At 38.7% G+C, this 23,802-nt stretch overlaps 1 protein-coding gene across 1 annotated transcript in view; it reads left to right on the top strand.

The window, feature by feature from the left end:
* Positions 1-23,802, top strand: part of scn1laa (sodium channel, voltage-gated, type I-like, alpha) — a 91,619-nt gene that overhangs the window by 247 nt on the left and 67,570 nt on the right. The window contains exon 2 of the mRNA XM_051710272.1: positions 474-539. The gene's annotated coding sequence lies outside the window, so the exon portion shown is untranslated. The remainder of the gene's footprint in view (positions 1-473; positions 540-23,802) is intronic.

Below are 23,802 nucleotides of genomic sequence, written 5' to 3'. Positions count from 1 at the left end.
TATATATATATATATATATATATATATATATATATATATATTTGTATTTAGTGTAGGCTATTTATTTTTAATTGGTATTATTTTACTATATTTAGGCACAAACTATGAGAACTTTTGGCTCGTATTTCAGTGATTCATATTAAAAGTTTCATTTATGCCATTTATTTTACTTTTTATTAATGATGATATGGGTTTAACCTTATGTTTCTGTGATATTTATTTACAACGCATGGGCACATGACAAAGTTATTTAGGCATTTCGGTACACTGATGGGTATTTGTTTGCTTTTCCGACATCCGTTTACACATGTTGGTACTGATGCGGACGACTGTGCAAAAGGTTTTTTTTTTTTTTTTTTTTTTTATTATTTTTTATTTTTTTTAAATTATATGAATAAAGAGAAGTCAATTTGTTTTTTGAAAAAAAAAAAATGTTCACTCCTGTTGCATGATGCTCGTTTGTTTATGTGCAGTGGGGTTCACTGAGAAGACATGACAGCTGTCCTAGCACTGGTTGACGCCCTGGTTATCAATGTTGGGTAAGTTACTTAAAAATAGCAATCCACTACAAATTATGTAGGCTATCTAAAATTGTAATCAGATTACTTTACTAATTACGTCATTGAAAAAGTAATCGCATTACTAATTTCTTTTACTTTCTAAAACACTTTTCTGCTCAACAAATTCAAAATAATGTCTATATTTATTCCTCGTTCCTTATTACACACAAGTCATACACTCAGCACCTCACATTTCTCCTTCACAATGACTCAAAACGGGGCCATAATTCATGTATTCTACATAAATAATGTATTAGAGATATGCATAAACCTATAATGTACTTAAAAGTAATTACATTTATTGAAAGTCAGTAACTGTAATCTGATTACAAGAATTTAAAATGTAATGCATTACACTACTTTTGGACTAAAAGCAATAACATTACAGTAACTAATTACTTTGGTTAATTAATTGGATTACACCCAGCACTGCTAGTTTTTCACTTTTCCAGCGATTGATTCCTGAATCTGTGGTGGAAGAGATAATACCACAGGATTCCAGAGTTCACCGAGCACTTTTAAAGTCACATTTTTAAATAGAGAGCTAAACTGAGTTTTATTTGACTGTTAAGGACCCCATGAAATTAGCAATATATGCGACTCAAGTGATTTAATCCATGTCTCCTGAAGTGATTTGATCGCGCACTGAAAAAAAAAATAGTGTGTTGCATTTTTGCATCTTAAAATATATATGTAGCATTTTTGCATCTTGCTTTTTATGTAAATTCAATTTAGGGCCATTTTATGTCAGCAAAAACTTTTCATCGCATCTTCATCGCAACTTTTCAATCAGTTCATTCAACTGTATATAGCATATTTATGAATAAGATTGAACAAATAATAGCATGTTGTTTCAAATGAACATTTATATGAATGCTTCTGCCTAATTTAATGGACTCTAATGAAAATACTGACTTAGACCAGGCATTAAACTTGATTCCCAATGAAATGCAGATGAAGCTACATTTCAGCTACAAATAACTGGATTGAACAGGATCCAATTTCACCAAAGGGAACACTAATCACCCAAATGGTGACTACACTAAACAACTAGTTACAGTAAAACAATATCAATAATACTAAAAACAGCTAAAATCTCTATGAATTCTTAATAACAACTAAGTAATAGCCCCAATAAGTTCTTTTTGACCAGACAAGCATGCTTAAATTTTTCAAGCGCAAGGGCTTATGGGTATTCCCCACAACCTCAGTTCTGTTAGTAGTATTTCAGATTTTAATGTTATGGATTTTTAAGCCAACAAAGTTCATGGAACTCACTTATAATTGATATATTGTGTTTGTACACACTAATGCAAATTAATGCAAAAGCTTAAAAATATAATACATGTGTACGAGTAGAAGCTATTTATTTTCATATTTATTTACATCTCTCCAGTATGTAAATTTACAAAACAAAATTTTTATTACAAAGCAACAGAGCAGATTATAATGTGTGTGTACATTGAAAAACACCTTAGGTTGTGCTATAAACCTAATTTTTCTTGACATCCCTTTCATCTATTAGATCCAGCCTGTATTTTCTACTGTTCCACCCACCTCAGCCGAGCACATCAGTCTAGGAGGCGCCAATTGAAATTAAATCAGGTATTTCCTCAGGCAGTTAGTCATAATATTAAGCCTGTCTTCAGCAGTTGTATCATGTGAGAGAAATGGCGTTCACTTTATGCTGCAGTCAACGGACTGTAATACGCAGAATAAAATCAGTTCTTTTACTATCTTATATTTTGTCTAACTAGTCTGTAAACATCAACAACAACAACATAAAGGATAAGGGGAGCAGCCCATGCTTAAAAACACTCTTGACCTGTCGATCCCTGTGCGTGTTCATGTTTGCTGACATCGGGTTGGCAAACATGTTTTTGCAGCAGGCTGAGTATTCTAACAAATCCCAGCCATGGCCATCGCACAATGAAAATTAATGGTGAATCAGAGACACATAAATTAGTCTGTTATCCTATCGGTAATGACAACCGATCCTAATGCGCAAGTTTTAAATGATCCGATGCACAGATGCTTGCTTCATGTTTTATCTCTGTTTACAAGGTGGCACATGAAAATTAGTGCTGAAGAAACATTCCCTGACACTCGCTTGCAATGTAAATGATGGTAAATACACTGCAAACGAGCAATGTGACAAAAACTAGAATGCTCCCATTATAATCAGACACTGTGTAAAATAAGTGTTTTATTGTGCTGTGTAGACAGCTTCGTTTATAATGAGAGCATTTGCGAGAGTACAGGACTCTGTGTGCAGAGCGTCAGAGAGTTCGGGCTAAACTGCAAGACTCAAAACAGTGTAAACCTGCAGTGCATGACAGCTACAGTCATTATAATGGGAGAGTTTTAATATTGTTGTGTCTATTTCTGTGAATTATTTATTCAAAAATGTAATAACAGTTTAGTTTTGTTATGCTACCAAGTGGGCTAATGTAAAGTTAATTTACTGACGTATAAAAAGCATATTCAGCTTATAAAACAGTTAAACAAATAAAGCATTAAATGCAATTTCTATTAATGGACATTTGGGATATAGTCTCCCAGTCCAATTCCGAACTCTATTGGCCGATACTGATACTGATCCTGATCGCGATTCGCTATCAGCGTTGTTGTTTTTTTAATCAGTTTAGAATATCTGAACTGCACTTTGTGGAACTGATTGGGGGTACTCTTTTATATGTAAAGTACAAAAATGTGTATTCTATTAAGAAAAACTTTATTTTACTGGATGGTGCAGCAACAAAATTAACAGTAATTCCAGTAAACAGTAAAAAAAAAAAAAAAAAAACATTTTTCTTTTTTTTTTTACTTGTATCTGGACTTCAATGGATTCATAGCTCTTTTTTTGTTCACCTAAGTTGTAATAGGATATCAGTCCCCTTTTCAATCTTAATACAAATTTAAATAATACAATACAAATGATATAATAACATATATTAGAATTGTATTACACAATAGTAATGTATTTCAATTGTAATTTCTTAATTTGAAAACCCTGGGGTTTTTAATTTGGATGAAACACTCAAGGAAGACGGTGACCTCAAAATGTTGTGTGTGGGTTAGTTCACAGTAGTTTATTATGCTTTTCATTCAAAATCTGATAAATTACCTCTGGTTTTGATGTCAATGCATGTTATAACCTCCTGAGACCTGAGCGCGACTGCTGCGTGCATTTTTCATTTGCCTTTTTGATTTGTAACTAGTAGCCCCCAATAAACATGCAAAAAGATTACAAACTGAGCAATAGTTGATGTCCTCATATGGGGACAGCGGGACTAAGTTTTATCTCATTTCAAATAATTCCAAGCTATAGAAAGTCAATTTTTTTTTAATCAAATTATTTATTATATTTCCAGGAGTGTTGGTTATAATGTTTACAGACATTACAGCTGATTCTGTGTAAAGCTGCTTTGAAACAGTGTGTGTTGGGAAAAGCACAAGTAACAAACTATACAAATAAAAATGATTTGACTTGATTTGACTTTTATGTTACAATGGGGTTTTTTTTTCTACTTTGGCGAATAAACCTCAATGTTCTCTCTTTGCACAGTCAAACAAACAAGAGAGTGCTGAAGCATTTTACCAGTCAGAAATGAGCATAATTCAGGCAAAGTAACGGCCAGCATCGTCCAATCACTGCCAACCATGTTAGAATAAAATTACACATTATAAATTCTGAATCTATGTACTGGTTATCATTGCCCCATGTCTGCCAACCATGTTGAGTGGTGCAAACATCATCTGCAGCCTGAAACTGAACTTTTGGTCAGATGTTAGGAAATTTTTCAGCATTTGGATAAACCCATTGATTCTCAATAGATATGCTTTCATCCAAGTTGTGAATTTAATTTATGTGAAAAACCATAATATTGCAAAAACAATGTGCGAATAAAGCCACGTTTCCATCCCCTGTGTTCAAAAGAACAAAGTCATCACTTCCGGAGAATTTGTAGCCACTCTGACTCTTTTATTAATAAAATACTTGCGGTTTAGAGCACATAGACAAAACACTGTAAAGAACTTGTCTCATGTCTGGGAGCACTATGTGTGTGCATTGCTATCCGTATCTATAAAATATTTTTTAAGTGTCAATAAACCTGCTCTTCGGCACAGTTCAAGTTTATATTCATCTTATTTCCTCTGTGCATGCTTTGGATTTTCAGGACACCATTATTTCAGGATGACCAGAGCAATATTTCAGATGTGGTGATTGGTCCGCTGGTTAATCCTGTTATGAACAATTTATTCAGTCACATGACTTTTTTTAATGCGCATCTTGAATTCCTAATCAATTCAATAGGAGTTAATTTGGTAAATGTGTTTCTATCATAGTTTATGCACATTTCTTCTTATTGAATAAAAAATGTATCCATCTCAAGCGAGCGTATGCAGGTTTTTTTTTTATTTATTTTTTGTGCACATTTTGGAGATTTTATTTGCATCTTGGTGTTTCCATCCAGCAGTTTTTATGCAATATCCCAAACTACACATAAAAATGTGTGGATGGAAACCCAGCCAATGTGATAATGCACAGTGAATATCGGATTTCTGTAGCCTATAGCCCTCGTAAGTAGTCAATGCGTTTAACAGCCTACCATTTTGCGATAAATCACTCAAACATTCAAAATTGCATATCAAATGAAACAAGAGACTCTAGTCTTTTGACTCAAACAGGTTTCAATGTAAAAACGTAACAAGGTTTTTACCAGATGTAGTTTTGTTGGCGTTTCTCCCAAAGACAAACTCAGTGCGTCAAAAGTTTAACCCTTTACTGACAGCCCAGATTGTTCTGAACTGAGATCAGACTGTTTAAATTAAATTATGCATAGCGTATAGCAAAGACAAAACACGCAGAAGGATGCAGGTCACGTGAGGATAAGCTAATGGAATGATCAAGCATCTACATCTGAGATGTAGTTTGTGTAGAGTGCTCACTTATTGCGTGCCCCTCTGAGAGCTAAAAACAGCAGCGCGTCATTAGTCCGTGCATGTTATGTGTGTTTGTGACACAACAGACCAATACTCAATCTGGTTAAAAATGTCAGTATCGCAGCAAGTACCGATACAGGTATAGGATCAGTGCATCCCTAATGGACATTAATCATCACAATGACAATATGACAATATCAAGGGAAGTAACCAACAATGAAGCCCTATTACCAAGTAACGTCTTTTAGTGCTGCACTTTATTCTCTGGGAGAGTGAAGTTATAAACAAACTCACCACTAAAATGATTTTCTCATCCACTGTGAATATTCAGTATAGCTAGTTATGTATGAAGCACTGCCCTCAGAAGCCACTGCCAAACCAAGCAACTTCCTATGGTCAACGATTCAAATTTTCATGTCAAAGTTTGTCTAGTCTTGCACAGGTCTGGACCATATATCAGCTTAAATTGGTCAAGAACCGACAGGAATAGCCCTCTAACTGACATGTAAAGCTATCGATCACAGTGAAATTGACTGAAATTGTTTGAAGAACTTTTAAATGTGTGAAGATTTTTGTGCCACTAGCATCACCAAATAGAATAGCTAAAATAATGCCTGTTGCCAAACACGGCCATGGTTTGGACCAGGGGATAATGGTTTGGCTGGTTAGCTTTGACAGTAAACCTCTGCTAGTACTGTAGATGCCATAACTAGGCAAAAAAAAAATTCTGGCAAAAGAAAAAAAAAATGGAAATAAATCATACTCCATTGATGGCCATTAAAAAATAGCCGTTCATTTTGAAAAAAAAAAAAACATGTTTTTCACAAACAACATATACATCCATATTGCATGAAATTTACGTGACCATGGCAACATTTCTGCAAGCCAGAATTATATGCTGTATTACACGTTTTCTAATTTCCTAGTGAAATGTCCAGTGGGGGGCGCCAAAACAATTAAAATGGTGTCATAATCAGAAATGTTTTTTAATGTAAATGTTTGATGGAGGTTTTAATGAGTAAAACATACCTATTTAACCTAAAACTTACAGCTAAACCTAACCAATAGTGTCCTAAAAGCCCTAACACACTATCAGGTGAGCTACCATGGAAAGTATTCACACTGGAATAAGTTTGTAAATGTAGGTGGGTCTGTAATACAAGCATTAAAATGTATAGTTTTTCATATAATGCGTTAGAGTAAAAGTATTTTTGTCAGAAAGCAAGAGGCCCAAGAGCAGAGGAACAGTTCACAAAATTTATTGACCATGGTGCGTCATGGTCGTGCAGAGAGCAGATCCATGAGGAATTCTCCGTGAAGAGTGTGTTTGTAGGCGTGTATGCATCGTGGTAGTAGGGTGCAGATCCGTGAGGAATCCTCCGTTGAAGAATGTGTGGGAAGAAGGACAAGCGCACTTCTCTGCTTTAACGAACAGCCAATTCTCTAGCAGTCGCTGAAGCACCTTCCTGACGTGCTGGACATGGACCTGAATATTCTGGTAGAAGATCAGAATATCATCTAGACAGACAAACACAAAACAGTCGACCAGGTCTCTGAGCACATCATTCACGAGACCCTGGAAGACTGCTGGGGCGTTGACCAATCCGAATGGCATAACCAAATATTCAAAGTGCCCCCTATGGGTGTTAAAAGCCGTCTTCCACTCATCCCCCTCCCTGATCCGGACAAGATGATAAGCATTGGGTAAGTCCAACTTCGTAAAGATGGATGCTCCTTACAAGAGTTAGAAAGCTGAAGACATCAATGGCAAAGGATAACGATTCTTCACTGTGATGCCATTCAGCTCCAGATAATCTATGCAAGGTCTAAGCGAGCTGTTGTTCTTCTCCATGAAGAAGAACACCACCCTGCCAGAGAAGAGGAAGGGCAGATAAGACTGGCTGCCAGAGAATCATTGATGTACCTGTCTATGGCCTCCCTTTCAGGAGCAGAGAGCGAAAACAGCCATCCACGTGGAGAAGTGCCAGGTAGCAAATAAATAGCACAGTCGTACAGGCGATGAGGAGGAAGGGCCGCGGCACGGGACCAGCTGAACACTGCCCTCAAGTCATGGTATGCCAACGGTACTCCAGATAAATCCACCGATTCATTCTGGAACGAAACATAAGACTGGACAGGGGAGACAGCAGAGTTAAGACAGTGAGACAAACAGTACGAACTCCAAGCAAGTACAGTATTGGTTGACCAGTCTATTTGTGGGTTGTGCTTGACCAATCAAGGATGCCCCAACACTACCGGCATCAATGGAGATTGGACCAGGTAGAAGGATAACTGTTCCAAATGATTGCCGGAGACGAAGGTAACTGGCTTGGTGGAATGGGTGACGATGATCAGGGGCATGCCACTTGGAAGCGAAGTCGATGTCCTGAAAGTTCCCTTCGGCTCCGGAATCCACCAATGTGTAAACAGCATGACTGGGTGATCCGTACTGCAGTCGGGCCGGGAGAAGAGTACGTAGTCTGGGGGTTTTGCTCAGGGGTGTTGCGCTTGCCAGTAAACCCCTGCCTACTGATGAGCAGTGGCTTTTACTGGACAGGAGGCGGAGACATGGCCAGGACGGTCACAACATAAACAGAGTCCTTGGGTGAAGCGTTGCTGCTTCTCCTCCAGAGAAAGCCGAGTCCTCCCGATCTGCATGGGCTCTGCCTCGGACTGTGATTCTGACTGCAGAAGGAAGGCGGTGAGATGTGTGTGTGTCGTGGTCGTGTAGAGAGCAGATCTGTGAGGAATCCTCCATGAAGCGTGTGTTCGTAGTTGTGTATGCGTTGTGGCAGTGTAGAGAGTAGATCTGTGAGGAATCCGCCATGAAGAGTGTGTTCACAGGCGTGTATGCGTCGTGGTAGTATGGAGCGGATCCGTGAGGAATGCTCCGTTGAAGAATGTGTGGGCAGAAGGACAAGTGCAACAGCAAACTGGAAGGTAACCGCACTCCAGACACACAGGCAGATACGGGCAACCAATACAGATACACGAGACAGGACCAACTGAGGCTGAGAGAGTGAGGTGAGTTACTTGAACACACAACAACAATCAAGCAAAGATCATGACACAACAAAGGGTTTAAGTAGGCAGAGAATCAACGGAGAACAGGTGCTGTCAGCACGCTAATTAGTGGCATGATCAGCGTTCCCATGGAAGCAAACAGTGTTCCCATGAAAACGGCAATCACGCATGCCGGCAGCACCTGAGACACATGAGGGAGAGAAAAACAAACAAGCAGAACAAACCGGTGAATTCACCGGGACTGTGACAATTTTGATTTTTAGTTATAATGCGAAAAATAAGTGTTTATAAAGTCATAATCAGCCAAAGTTGTGATTTGTGTGAAAGTGAGTAAAACGCACAGTTGTTGTAGCACCTCTAATGGTAATTTCACCAGGAAACTGTGAAGAAACGTAGAATTCGACATGTAAAAGTCAGTTTGCAAAAATGTATTGCTCATTTTATGACACTAGGTTGAATACATCACAAAATAATAATCATTTATAGTAGATGTTTCACCAGTAACATGACTTTTATAGCTCAGAAGATTGGCTCAAAAAATAAGAGTGCCCAGGTCATGTACTTCCGGGGCTGAATGCGCCAGCCAGTTAACAGGCACTCAGTATGTTTAAGTGCATTTTAAAAGTTTGATTTCAATCAGACTTAAACAGTAATTTGGATTTTAGATAAAGTGTAGCTCTACTTCATCCATCATGTACAGTATATACGTTATTCGGATCACACCTGTCCCCAACGTTTTGCGTGTGCTCCAAAAAACATAAGTGAAGCATGATTTAACACTTCCTCAGCTGACCTCCTTCCTTGAAACATTTGATTAGATACCATATTGTGTAATGTATACTTGGACAGACAAATGAAGACTGTAGATGGACTATGCAAAAATGTGCTGTAGCTCAATTATAACTGCACATGTAAACAATTATTGGGATGAATAGGAATGCTAACAGATAGCTTTCTCCAGGTGTTTTAGAATTCATTGGTTCAGACAAGCAACACTGGTTGAACCAATGTTGTTCTGTTCGGCCCAGTCGGGCCAATCAGACAAATAAATAGCTTTTTTGTTTGGTGCTGCTAGTTCCGCAGAAATTACACACTTTACCTTAAAATTGTGGCATTAAATATGTTCAATGAACAAACTGAAAACTAGAACCATTTCAGAGCATCATTAAAAGTCATTACTACTAAATGCACCCATAATTGCACCCAACGCCAAGGCTAACATTTCTATTATACTCTGTTCTATTTTATTGCATTCTATTCTATTAGCATAGTATGTCTATTAAAAAGAAATGCATTACAGTCTGACTGGAGACATAAATGAATATAGGCAGTTAGATCCATTATTGAGCATGGTTTGTGATTCTGAAGCGTTCGGCTAAGTGCTCTTGGAAGTTTCTAGTTTCACCTCCAGCGTATGTCCACACTTGGGGAACATAATGTTTAGTTCATGAGGCAACAGGAAACACTTCAAGTGCCTGCTCATATCAGAATGGCTTCTGATTGAAACTGTTGTTGTGGCTTTATTTCTTGGAAAAGGTTTACATCGGTCCTGTTTTGAACTGTGTGGAGAAAAAGCAACAGAGAGAAAGGGATAGGGAGAATTTGCATAATGTAAACCAATTTGTTCATTCAGACAAGAGTGCAAACCACTCTGAAATTGAAACGGGAAGGAAAAATCACAATGTTTAAAGGGATAGTTCACCCAAAAAGGAATATTCTGTCATCATTCATTCACTCTCATATTGTTTCAAACCTGGGGTGCGTTTTTCGTACAAGAATGTAATAACCTCTGCAGAGATAGAATAAATGTCAAAGTCTTAACTCGAAATGGAATAAAAAAGATATAGAATGCACTGCATGGTATAGGGTACAACAGGGCAAAAGGCACCTCTTAAAGGTGCACTCAGTAATTTTTTCAAAATATGTCAAAATATGGCTTACACTGACACCTAGTGGCCTGGATGCTGCATCATTCAAACAGTAGTTTTCAGTTACCAATGCCATTGTAGAAATTCATTATGCACAGTATGCCAGGATTAATTTAATCCATGAATAAAAGTGTCTAATAACAGGGCAGTTACTGAGATTACGCGAGTAGTATTCAGCTGGTCATGTGATGCTAACATAGCTGCCCTCATGATGCTATGAGGGTGCCCCTGCCCCATGTAGAATAAAATAACTTTTATAAGATGTGTGGTCATGATTTTATACATATGTTTCAAAAATTACTATTAATTTCTTTAGAAGTAAAACATTATATAATGAAGAAAAAATAAATAAATACTGAGTGCACCTTTGAGGAAGAGGTGCCCTTTTCTGGTCCCAAAATACAGACTGAAAAACTGTATTTCCTTGTATTGGCAATTGATGGAGCAACACAATTAGTTTGAAAATAAATTATAAAAAAGTTTGTTTTGATTAAAAGTAATTTAAATGCAAAGCCAGTGAAGGTTATTGATTTATTGATGTGCACCGGTTATTTTGCTCAAGAGCATTATCTATTTACATCATCTTGTCATACAATTCATCTGCTAATGACACATGACAACAAATGACACGAAAACAAAAACATTTTAAAGAATGAACTTCAAGTGCTTTTGGAGGATGTAGAAACTCTTAAACAACAGCTATTCCCAAAGTTTGAAATTACTGTCACAAATGCTGACAAGAAAAACCTTGGGCAGACATCACTCAAAAAAAACAGAAGCTATCTATACTTGATCTTATCGCAGGAGGAGAGCTGTAGTTCCAACCACACAACTTTGCGATGTTGTTTGCGATTGTTCGTTGAAACTATGGTTTCAGGAAATGGCAAATCGTTTAACAATTTTTTTGGTAACGATGAAACTTGTGACCATATTTGGCTGACGATGCTTTTGGGAGATGCATCTCCGTTTGACTTTCATCCATGGAACACAAAAGGAGATGTTAGGCTGAATGTAGCATCAGTCACCATTCCTTTAAGGCCTTTTCTCGTAATGCACACATATAATGACTATTGTATTGTAACATTGGTCGGGGTGTTTCTTCGGCAGGCGAATGAAAAAAATTGGACACACCGTAAAAGAAATGTGTGAAGGGCTTGTCAGGAATCTATTTTTTCCTGTAAAAAATGTTAAATCGCGGTGAGAAATTGCATCGAAGGTTCGCATTTGGTGTGAAAAGGCCTTTAATTGTATGGAAAAAAGATTAATTTACAGACGTGATGGCTGAGTCATTCTGCCTTACATCTCCTTTTGTGTTCCACAGAAAAACAGACAGTCATATGGGTTTGAAACATCATGAGGTTGAGTGAATGATGACAATTTTTCATTTTTGGGTGAACTATCCTTTCAAAGTGTGGATTTTTTAGATGTTCAAATATTTAAAAATACTTTCTTATGGGGGGCCTGGGTAGCTCAATGGTAAAATACACTGGCTACCACCCCTGGAGTTCACTAGCTCACTAGTTCAAATCCCAGGGCATGCTGAGTGACTCCAGCCAGGTCTCCTAAGCAACCAAATTGGCCCAGTTGCTAGGGAGGGTAGAGCCACATGGGGTAACCTCCTCATGGTTGCTATAATGTGGTTCATTCTCGGTGGGGCGCGTGGTGAGTTAAGCATGGGTGGATGGTGTGAAGCCTCCACACACGCTATGTCTCCATGGCAATGCACTCAACAAGCCACATGATAAGATGAATGGGTTGACAGTCTCAGATGCAGAGGCAACTGGGATTCGTCCTCCACCACCCAGACTGAGGCAAATCACTACGCAACCACAAGGACTTAAAAAAGCACATTGGGAATTGGGAATTCCAAATTGGGAGAAAAAGGGGAAAAAAACAAAAAAATACTTTCTTATGCCAATTTAATATTCAGACAACTTCTGTAAGCAATTTGTAGAACTTTTTCGATGAATAGTTCACAACGGGCAGACTGGGAAGAAATTTCAGCCCAGGATTTAACATAGAAACTGACCCAAAAGTTGTTGAGCGGGGGGGTTGCTGTCCTTTTCTGCATATCACTGCCCCCTTCCGCATATCGCGGTGCTGTTTTGTGGTGCGTTCTGCATAACGCGGTGGCCCATGTGGCCTCATTTCATGTGGACATGTGGAAAAGTCCCAGTTCTCCCAATGGCCAGTTTGCCACTGGTTCACAATAAGACCAAGATTATGCATTAAGGAATAGTTCACCAAAAAAAAAGGATAATTATCTCATCATTTACTCACCCTGATGCCATCTGAAACTCATATTACTTTCTTCTGCAGAACACAAACAAAGATTTTTTGAAGGATGAATGATGTGTTTTTGTCCTTGCAATCAAAGCAGTTCAAAACTTTGAAGAGCCAAAAAGGATGTAAAATCAGAATAAAAGTAATCCAATCCAAGTGGTTTAATCCATGTCTTCTGAAGCGATACGGTAGCTTTGGGTGAGAAACAAAGCAAAAATTCAGAAGCTTGTTCATGCATCCTCTGGCTTAGTGCATGCACTTTTGCATGTTCCAGAAGAAAGTCATATAAGTTTGTGATGATGTGAGTGTGAGTAAAAGAGAGAATTTATATTTTTGGGTGAACTATTCCTTTGAAAATAAATGGCCTAAATGTTCATTTTATTTTGACTTTACAGTGCATGCATAATTATAAGTCGGTATTCTTATATATTATTTCTAAGCATATTTTTCCAACTTCAAACCATATCAACCTGAATAGTTTCTAAGTAGAATTATTTATAGTGCTATTTAGTTTTTGATGAGCGAGGGTGTCTTAAAGCAACTAACACCCTGTATTCAGATGTGCATAATTATTAGGCAGCTTTCTTATTATCGGTAAAATGTGCCAAAAAACAGATCTAACTGACACACACAAAGAAAAGTCAGAAATAAAGAAAAACCTATCAGAAGGATGCAATACTCTTGACATTTCCATCCTATTGAGGTGTGACCACCAGACAATAATACACTTTGTTAATAATAGGCAGGAGAGCTGCAAAAATGTGTTGAGAAGGAAAAACTCAAATTAAGTACAAAAGATATAAATGTGAATCCACCCTTGTGAACCCTTAAGCTTCCAGTACCACCAATTTCGAGAGCTGTAATGTACGTTCCTCGAGTCTCCAAAATACAAGGAGAATGGTTCTCAAAGTCTGTGCGAAGGGGAAGAAGGCTGAAACACATGCTCTAATTAAAAAGAATCATAAGCTGAAGCATCAAGATTGGGCCAGAAAATACCTAAAGACTAATGTTTCAGAGGTTTTATGGAAAGATGTGATGAAAATGTGTGGAAACATAGCTGGATCACTAATGCCCACATGATACCATTTCGGGTCAAATGCCAACAGGGTGGGGGAGATGTAATGATGTGGGTTGCTAGCATTAATGATGAGATTGCTGGATCTTTTTGGGTTGCAGATGGACTACAATCAACTCCAAAAACTACTGCCAGTTTCTGTAAAACAATTTCTTTGAACGTTGGTACAAAAAAAATTATTCAACTGTAGTCAAGACTAGGACAGAACATGGGGGGGTGGGGGCCTGGGAGGGTGGGGGCCCGTGGGCTGGACTCGTTGTTGTGGCCCTACTTACATGATAAAATAAGGTTTTTACCATTTCAAAAAGAAAAATTAAAAGTATTTCTGAAAGAACCATTGGAAAATAGCATTGAATACTTCCAACTCTGGCTACAAACATATAGAATCAATCTTTGTGAGTGGAGTGAATTTCACCTTCCCTGCTAAAAGCATTCTGTAATCGCTCCGCTGAAACTTCGCTCTGGGTTTTTCATATCTCTCACCTCACTACAGTATATTAAATGTACATACATAAATTGAAAGGTATACCTTTACATAATTTATCAGGAAAATTTAAAACAAATATGATGGATAAAAATAGAGCATATCTGGGTTTCCCTAAGCACTAAGTAGGATGCTAGTCGCACATAAGTATTAATTAATCTCAAAGGCGCTTTTCCCAATAGTATTGTTATCTAAGTAGCACCTAAAAACCTTTGTAAATAAGCAATTGCCTTGGACCACTCTTAAGTCCATTACGTGCAGCTATCTTTCTCGCATCTTTCACAGTTTTTAACAGACATAGTGACATTTAATAAATTGTATTAATACGTTTTGATCATTGGAAAGCCATTGTACAATATTTCCAAGGATTAAAAAAGTGTTGAAAAGGACCGCATTTAAAACACTAGGTAGTCTCTGCAGTCTGCACTTACAACGTGATAGGCGTAGATAGGCCTAGCCTACATCTGAAACCCTGTCTTACCAAATCGTCATTATATTTTATAACTTTAGACATCTCAGTAGGATTAGATACAGTTTCTATGTTGGGCAGTGCTTCCGCACTGGTGAGAAGACAAACTCCTGGACATATTGGCAATAGTGTCAGCCTTAGTTCAGCACCTTTTCAGCCGGACAGCTCCCGTAACGAGTGATCAACGTGCTGGTTTGGGAAACAGGTGTTATTCCATCGTAAAATAATGTATGATGTTACTATTTTAAAAGTGTTAGTATCGGGAAACCATGGAAATTTGACAGCTTTACAACTTAGCACAGTGCCATCCCCCATACTACCACCACTATTTCATTTTTTTTTTTTTTTAAATCATTTAAAATGGCAAGCATATAGGAAACATTTTCATTAAAGTCCAATGATAAATTTGGATACATACAGTAATAGAAATATATCTGGTGCAGCAGACACAGTCAGCACTGATTGGTGAACTCTGTGTACCTTTATAAGAATGTGCAGGCAATGACAAAACTCACCTGAATTTGAGATTTTGTGGGCAATTGAGAACTTGCGGGCCCTTCTAAAATGTGAAATTTACATTGAGGGAAAACAAATATGGTCCAATCTTTAAATGAGATCTGGGAGACTGTGGTGACTGCTTCAGCTAAAGTTGCTTGAACACATCATAAAACTATTCTATGTATGGCAATACAACAACACTTGAAAAGAAGTGTGGTTGTATTGCCCACTAAATATCTTCAAATGCTCTAAATGGTACTTGGTCATTTATTTTTTATACAATATTTTACATTAATTACTTTCTAAAACCTACTTTTTTTCTGTTAAAATTTAAGGTAATTGGCGGGGGGAAGTGTTACCCATTTGCCTAAGAATTGCGCACACTAATATTTGAGAAAATTGCTGCAACTCCTGTAATAAACATAACTCTCAATTTTATTTTTGTTAAATGTTCAGTTTTGGTACCAAGTAAAGTTTTAGGAATCACTGACAGCACTGTATCGGTTAAACAGTAAAATTAATCATTAGAAACTGCATGCAGTGAATTGACAGATATTCTGCAAATCGCTTTTCATTTTGCCTTAAATTTTGGAAGCATTCAGGAGTGAATTGCCTTAAACCCAACTGCAATCCAATATTCCTCCCTCAAAATTCAAGACAGCAGGCCTTTAATTGATATAGTGTGGAGATTGGAACAGGTTTTTTGGAGGGAAATGGCCAAAACAGCACCTCCTTGCCATGTCTGTTTGCTTTGCCTGAGTCATTTGGTGGATGCAGCTCACAACAGAGTAACAGTTGTTTTCTGGGGAGTTTGATATTTGGCTATTTTCTATGCCCTTGCTGTGTTTGTGCTGTTATTCAAATTGGAAAATCATTTCAGAGACAGAGTGGTGTATTTCAGTTTGATTAAAGACAAACCGTTTTTCTTCTGAATAACATGCATTGATGAATCATTTACAATAAGACCTTGAACATGTATTGAGAACATAAAGAGAATCAGTTTTGAGTTCATGTTGACTTAAAGGACATTTACTTTATTTATTCATTTAATAGACATCACACAAAGAAGAAGAATAAAACCATAAGTGATTAATCTAAGGGGAGAAAACAATACAAGTTTTGTTACCCTATCAAATTTCAGTTTCCGTACTAGATTGGTTGAATGCGAGAGCAGAATAACTATTTGTACAGTGACTGATAAAGAACAATTGAGCTGTCATTTTCTCTGTCTACCTATGTAGAAGTCTGTTGTCAGGTACTGTATATTTGCCTCGCAGAGAAGTCGATATGTCATGAAGAGAGCTTAGAGGCTTTGTGCAAGAGTCAGGTTTCTTTTGTCGATGGTAATCGTGTGGTGAATATCATATGTGATTTGTAGTAACCTCAGCTATCCCTTTAGATGTTGACTTGTGACTCTGTTTGAAGTTTATTTTGGCTTGTATAGGATAACCAGGCCTGTCAGTCGGCCACTCACCCTCTAATTAAAATGACTAGTGAATCAACTGGGAGTGCAGATGTGGTCAACAACCTGTTAATCTCCCGGAGGACAAAACCTACAGCCTGCAGATAATAATCTGGATTTATTGGGCCTGGGTAGCTCAGCGAATATTGACGCTGACTACCACCCCTGGAGTCACGAGTTCGAATCCAGGGTGTGCTGAGTGACTCCAGCCAGGTCTCCTAAGCAACCAAATTGGCCTGATTGCTAGGGAGGGTAGAGTCACATGGGGTAACCTCCTCGTGGTCACGATTAGTGGTTCTCGCTCTCAGTGGGGCACATGGTAAATTGTGTGTGGATCGCGGAGAGTAGCATGAGCCTCCACATGCTGGGAGTCTCCGCGGTGTCATGCACAACGAGCCACGTGATAAGATGCGCAGATTGACGGTCTCAGAAGCGGAAGCAACTGAGACTTGTCCTCCACCACCCGGACTGAGATGAGTAACCGCGCCACCATGAGGACCTAATAAGTAGTGGGAATTGGGCATTCCAAATTGGGAGAAAAGGGGTTAAAAAAAATACAATAAAATAATCTGGATTTATTACATCCTTAGAGGTATGAAGATAATGTCTAGTGCAAACAGGAGTGATGAAGCCTATTTTGTAATATTTTCTAGCCTTTTTAATATATTGAATGTTTTTCAACATTCATGTATTTACTCTAAAATGCCGTAAAAGAGGGTTTATTTATTTATTTATTGACTGGAACCATCATTTTGACCAAACTACTGTTGACAATGTTTCTTGATACATTTAAAATCAAGTGAACGTAATATTCAAATAATCATGGCACCTTTTTTTCACACTGCCCTACACTAAATGCACACAAGGAAGATTTTTATTTGTGTTATCATTTATTTACTAAATAAAAAAACATAAAAACTGATCGTGGCAATACATGAATGAATATTGTGGAATTAATATTATTTCTTCAGTTTGTCAGTTGGTATTTATTCTCCAGGATTTTGTTACAGACAGACAGCTTTATGGTCAATTATAATTTCACGTAGCCACATTTATTGTTTGTGCCATAAGATCAGGTCCACCAACATTTGCTGTGTTTTGGATGCTGGTTTGCTGGTTAACCAGAATATGTTGTGTTTTTGATGCTGCTTTGCTGGTTAACTGGCATATGTTGCATTTCAGAATCAGAATCAGCTTTATTGCCAAATATGCTTAAACATACAAGGAATTTGTCTTGGTGACAGGAGCTTCCAGTGTACAACAATACAAAAACAATACAAAAACAGCAGCAAGACATAGATAATAATAAATAATAAAAAATAAAACTAATTATACACATACGTACACACACACACACATACATGCATACACACATACACATGGGTAGTGCAAATCTAATACAATCTGTTATCTGTTATGTACAGTGCAAATGTTTTTTTTTTTTTAGAGGAATGAAATGGCAGAAGAGGTTGGATGTGTTGGATAAATATAAGAAAGACTAAACTGTGTATTGCACATAGTTATTGCTCAGTGGGGAAATGTAACTGTTCATGAGATGGATAGACTGAGGGAAAAAACTGTTCCTGTACCTGACAGTTCTGGTGCTCAGAGCTCTGAAACAGTTCAAAAAGGTAGTGGGCAGGGTGAGTGGGGTCCAGAGTGATTTTTCAAGCCTTTTTCCTCACTCTGGAAGTGTATAGTTCTTGAAGGGTGTGCAGGGGGCAACCAATAATCCTCTCAGCAGTCCGAACTGTCCTTTGTAGTCTTCTGATGTCTGATTTCTTAGCTGAACCAAACCAGACAGTTATTGAAGTGCAGAGGACAGACTCAATGACTGCTGAGTAAAACTGTATCAGCAGTGCCTGTGGCAGGTTGAATTTCCTCAGCTGGTGAAGGAAGTACAACCTCTGCTGGGCCTTTTTCACAATGGAGTCAATGTGGGTCTCCCACTTCAGGTCCTGTGAGATGGTAGTGCCCAGGAACCTGAATGACTCTACTGCTGCCACAGTGCTGTTTAGAATGGTGAGGGGGGACAGTGTTGGGGTGTTTCTCCTAAAGTCCACAATGATCTCCACCGTTTTGAGCGTGTTCAGCTCAAGGATGTTTTGACTGCACCAGACAGCCAGCTGTTCAACCTCCCTTCTGTATGCAGACTCATCGTCATCTCAGATGAGGCCGATGACAGTGGTGTCATCTGCAAACTTCAGGAGCTTGATAGAGGGGTCCTTGGCGATGCAGTCATTGGTGTAGAGGGAAAAGAGTAGTGGGGAGAGCACACATCCCTGGGGGGCACCAGTGCTGATTGTACAGGTGCTGGAAGTGAGTTTCCCCTGTCTCACAAGCTGCTGCCTGTCCGTCATAAAGCTGAAAATCCACTGACAGATAGACATGGGAACAGAGAGTTGGTGTAATTTATTCTGGAGTATAGCTGGGATGATGGTGTTGAAAGCTGAACTGAAGTCCACAAAAAGGATCCTTGCATATGTCCCTGGCCTGTCCAGATGTTGCAGGATATGATGCAATCCTATGTTGACAGCATCATCCACAGACCTGTTTGCTCAATAAGCAAATTGAAGGGGATCTAGAAAGGGTCCAGTGATGTTCTTCAGGTGGGCCAACACCAGTCTCTCAAATGATTTCATGACCACAGACGTCAGGGCGACAAGTCTGTAGTCATTAAGTCCTGTGATTTTTGGTTTCTTTGGGACAGGAATAATGATTGAGCGTTTGAAGCAGCATGGGACTTCACACTACTCCAGTGATATATTGAAGATCTGTGTGAAGATGGGGGCCAGCTGGTTAGCACAGGATCGAAGACACGCTGGTGAGACGTCATCTGGGCCTGAAGCCTTGCTTGTCTTTTGTTTCCGAAAGATGCAGCTCACAACATCTTCACAGATCTTAAGTGCAGGTTGAGTAGCAGGAGGGGGGAGGAGGGGGGATGCAGGAGGTGTTGGTGTTTGTGTGAAGTGAAGGTTAGAGTGGGTGTGGGGTGTGAGATTGGGCCTTTCAAATCTGCAGTAGAACACATTCAGGTCGTCAAGCAGTTGTTGGTTCCCTACAGGGTTGGGGGTAGGAGTCCTGTCATTTGTTAGTTGTTTCATGCCACTACACACTGATGCAGGATCGTTAGCTGAAATCTTGTTTTTCAGCTTCTCAGAGTATCTTCTTTTAGCCACTCTGATTTCCCTGTTCAGTGTGTTCCTGGCCTGATTGTACAAGACTATATCCCCACCCCTGTAAGCATCCTCTTTGGCCTGACAAAGCTGCCTGAGCTCTGCTGTAAACCACGGTTTGTCATTGTTGAACTTTAAATAAGTCCTAGTAGGAATGCACATATCCTCACAGAAACTGATATATGATGTAACAGTATCTGTGAGCTCATCCAGGTCTGTGGCTGCAGCCTCAAAAACACTCCAATCCTTGCAATCGAAGCAGGCTTGTAGTTCCCGCTCTGCTTCATTGGTCCATCTCTTTACAGTCCTTACTACTGGCTTGGTTGATTTTAATTTCTGCCTGTAGTTTGGAAGAAGATGAACCAGACAGTGATCAGAGAGTCCCAAAGCTGCTCTAGGGACAGAGCGATATGCATCCTTTATTGTTGTGTAACATTGATCCAGTATGTTCCTGTCTCTGGTGGGGCATGTGATGTGCTGTTTGTATTTGGGCAGTTCACGTGTGAGATTTGCTTTGTTAAAATCCCCAAGAATAATAATAACTGAGTCTGGGTATTGTTGTTCCATGTCTGTGATTTGATCAGCCAGCTGTTGCAGCGCTGTGTTCAAACACGCGTATGGTGGGATGTACACACTCACCAGAATAAACGAGGAAAATTCCCATGGCGAGTAGAAAGGCTTACAGTTAATAAAGAGCGCTTCCACATTAGGACAGCACATCCTCTTTAACGTTGTTATATCTGTACACCAACTTTCCTTGACATAAAAGCATGTTCCACCACCTCTCGTTTTCCCCGTTAACTCTGTGATGCGATCCGCTCTGAACAGCTGAAAGCCCGGCAGATGTAACGCGCTGTCCGAAATGGCTTCACTCAGCCAGGTTTTTGTGAAGCATAAGGCAACAGAGGTTGAAAGTCCTTGTTTTTGTGGGTGAGGAGATGTAGTTTGTCTGTTTTTTTAGGAAGAGAGCGGAGATTCGCAAGATGAATGCTCGGCAGTGCTGTTCGAAATCCGTGCCGACGGAGTTTGACCAGCGCACCGGCTCGTCTCCCTCGCCTGCGTCTCTTGAACAGCAGAGCTGCGCCTCCAACTAAAATGTCTAACAAAACGTCTGAATATTCGAAAACCAGGAAAAGATTGTCTGGTACATGCTGTCGAATGTTCAGCAGTTCGTCTCTGTTAAAACTGACTGGAAAAAGATTACCAAACACAGGACAAACAAACAAAAACAATAAAAGAACTGAGGAGAACCACACCGAGGCCGCAATCATGATGATCATTTAGATGCTGGTTTGCTGGTTAACCGGCATATGTTGTGTTTTTGATGCTGGTTTGCTGGTTAACCATAATTTGTTGTGTTTTGGATGCTGGTTTGCTGGTTAACTAGCTTATGTTGTGTTTTGGATGCTGGTTTGCTGGTTAACCAGAATATGTTGTGTTTTGGATGCTGGTTTGCTGGTTAACCATAATATGTTGTGTTTTGGATGCTGGTTTGCTGGTTAACTAGCTTATGTTGTGTTTTGGATGCTGGTTTGCTGGTTAACTAGCTTATGTTGTATTTTGGATACTGGTTTGCTGGTTAACCAGAATATGTTGTGTTTTGGATGCTGGTTTGCTGGTTAACCAGAATATGTTGTGTTTTGGATGCTGGTTTGCTGGTTAACCAGAATATGTTGTGTTTTGGATGCTGGTTTGCTGGTTAACTAGCTTATGTTGTGTTTTGGATGCTGGTTTGCTGGTTAACCAGAGTATGTTGTGTTTTTGATGCTGGTTTGTTGGTTAATTAGCTTATGTTGTGTTTTGGATGCTTGTTTGCTGGTTAGCCATAACATGTTGTGTTTTGGATGCTGGTTTGCTGGTTAACTAGCTTATGTTGTGTTTTGGATGCTGGTTTGCTGGTTAACCATAATATGTTGTGTTTTGGATGTTGTTTTGCTGGTTAACCATAATATGTTGTGTTTTGGATGCTGGTTTGCTCGTTAACTAGCTTATGTTATATTTTGGATGCTGGTTTTGCTGGTTAACCATAAGTTGTGTTTTGGATGCTGGTTTGCTGGTTAACTAGCTTATGTTGTGTTTTGGATGCTGGTTTGCTGGTTAACCAGAATATGTTGTGTTTTGGATGCTGGTTTGTTGGTTAATTAGCTTATGTTGTGCTTTGGATGCTTGTTTGTTGGTTAGCCATAACATGTTGTGTTTTGGATGCTGGTTTGCTGGTTAACTAGCTTATGTTGTGTTTTGGATGCTGGTTTTCTGGTTAACCATAATATGTTGTGTTTTGGATGCTGGTTTGCTGGTTAACCATAATATGTTGTGTTTTGGATGCTGGTTTGCTGGTTAATTAGCTTATGTTGTGTTTTGGATGCTGGTTTGTTGGTTAATTAGCTTATGTTGTGCTTTGGATGCTTGTTTGTTGGTTAGCCATAATATGTTGTGTTTTGGATGCTGGTTTGCTTGTTAACTAGCTTATGTTGTGTTTTGGATGCTGGTTTGCTGGTTAACCATAATATGTTGTGTTTTGGATGCTGGTTTGCTGGTTAACCATAATATGTTGAGTTTCGGATGCTGGTTTGCTGGTTAACTAGCTTATGTTGTGTTTTGGATGCTGGTTTGCTGGTTAACCAGAATATGTTGTGTTTCGGATGCTGGTTTGCTGGTTAACTAGCTTATGTTGTGTTTTGGATGCTGGTTTGCTGGTTAACCAGAATATGTTGTGTTTTGGATGCTGGTTTGTTGGTTAATTAGCTTATGTTGTGTTTTGGATGCTGGTTTGCTGGTTAACCAGAATATGTTGTGTTTTGGATGCTGGTTTGTTGGTTAATTAGCTTATGTTGTGTTTTGGATGCTGGTTTGCTGGTTAACTAGCTTATGTTGTGTTTTGGATGCTGGTTTGCTGGTTAATTAGCTTATGATGTGTTTTGGATGCTGGTTTGCTGGTTAACTAGCTTATGTTGGGTTTTGGATGCTGGTTTGCTGTAGAGCTGCACGATTAATCGTTAAAAGATTGCGATCTCGATTCAGACACCCACGCAATCTCATTTCTAAATGACAATGATTCTGCAATATATATTAACATTCCCGTGGCATGCCTTTGTAAGGGTCAAATTTAAATTCAAAATTCATTTCAAGACACGTTTTTAAATGTTGATCTTTTAAACTTTATATGGCATTACAAAACACAGTGTTTTGTGCACAGTGCATGAGACGTTGAATAAACTAAAACTCAACAGCCAAAGACGTTTGTCCAGCACAGTGCTTTACAAACTGCAGGGTGCAGCCAAGATTAGATAGGATTGTGACGGAATCTCTGCTCAGTTAAATATTTTAATAGTCACCGTTGTTAAAAAAAAAATACCGGCATTACCAAGATCTAACTAAATTTGCTATGCGTGCGCAGTTTGATTACAGTCTGCCGTTTTCAAACGCTCGCATGCATGTGTCTGCCCATGCGATTGTGTCTCGTGATGAATGCAGCGCTCCTGCACGAGACTCTGTGCTGTTTTTTGTTTTTTTATCAAAATACCCCTCCTCAGGCGATAGGGGTTAAAGAATACAGCTTTTAAAGAATTACGAGAGTGTAAACAGACAGGATTAAATATGCACTGTTTTGACGAGATATTAAAGCAAACACAGACGTTAATGTTTAAGCAAATGGGATAATTTCTTCAAAGTGTAAGATCTGTGTGATGTGTAAATGTATATCAGCTGCATGCTGTCTGTTATAGGCATTTATGCATTCTTACTGCATCAAATCAGTATTAATGTATATCTAATAATCATACAGTAAAGAGTGTCAGATATTTAAGTAGTTTCATTTTGCATTTAATTACATTTTTAATGTTTTTATAATATATATATATATATATATATATATAGTAATTGCTGCTGTTACTGAA

Source organism: Myxocyprinus asiaticus, chromosome 11 (genome assembly GCF_019703515.2).
Source record: "Myxocyprinus asiaticus isolate MX2 ecotype Aquarium Trade chromosome 11, UBuf_Myxa_2, whole genome shotgun sequence".
Taxonomy (NCBI): domain Eukaryota; kingdom Metazoa; phylum Chordata; class Actinopteri; order Cypriniformes; family Catostomidae; genus Myxocyprinus; species Myxocyprinus asiaticus.
Note: the sequence above shows the minus strand (reverse complement) of the source record. Positions and strands in the feature narration are given on the sequence as shown.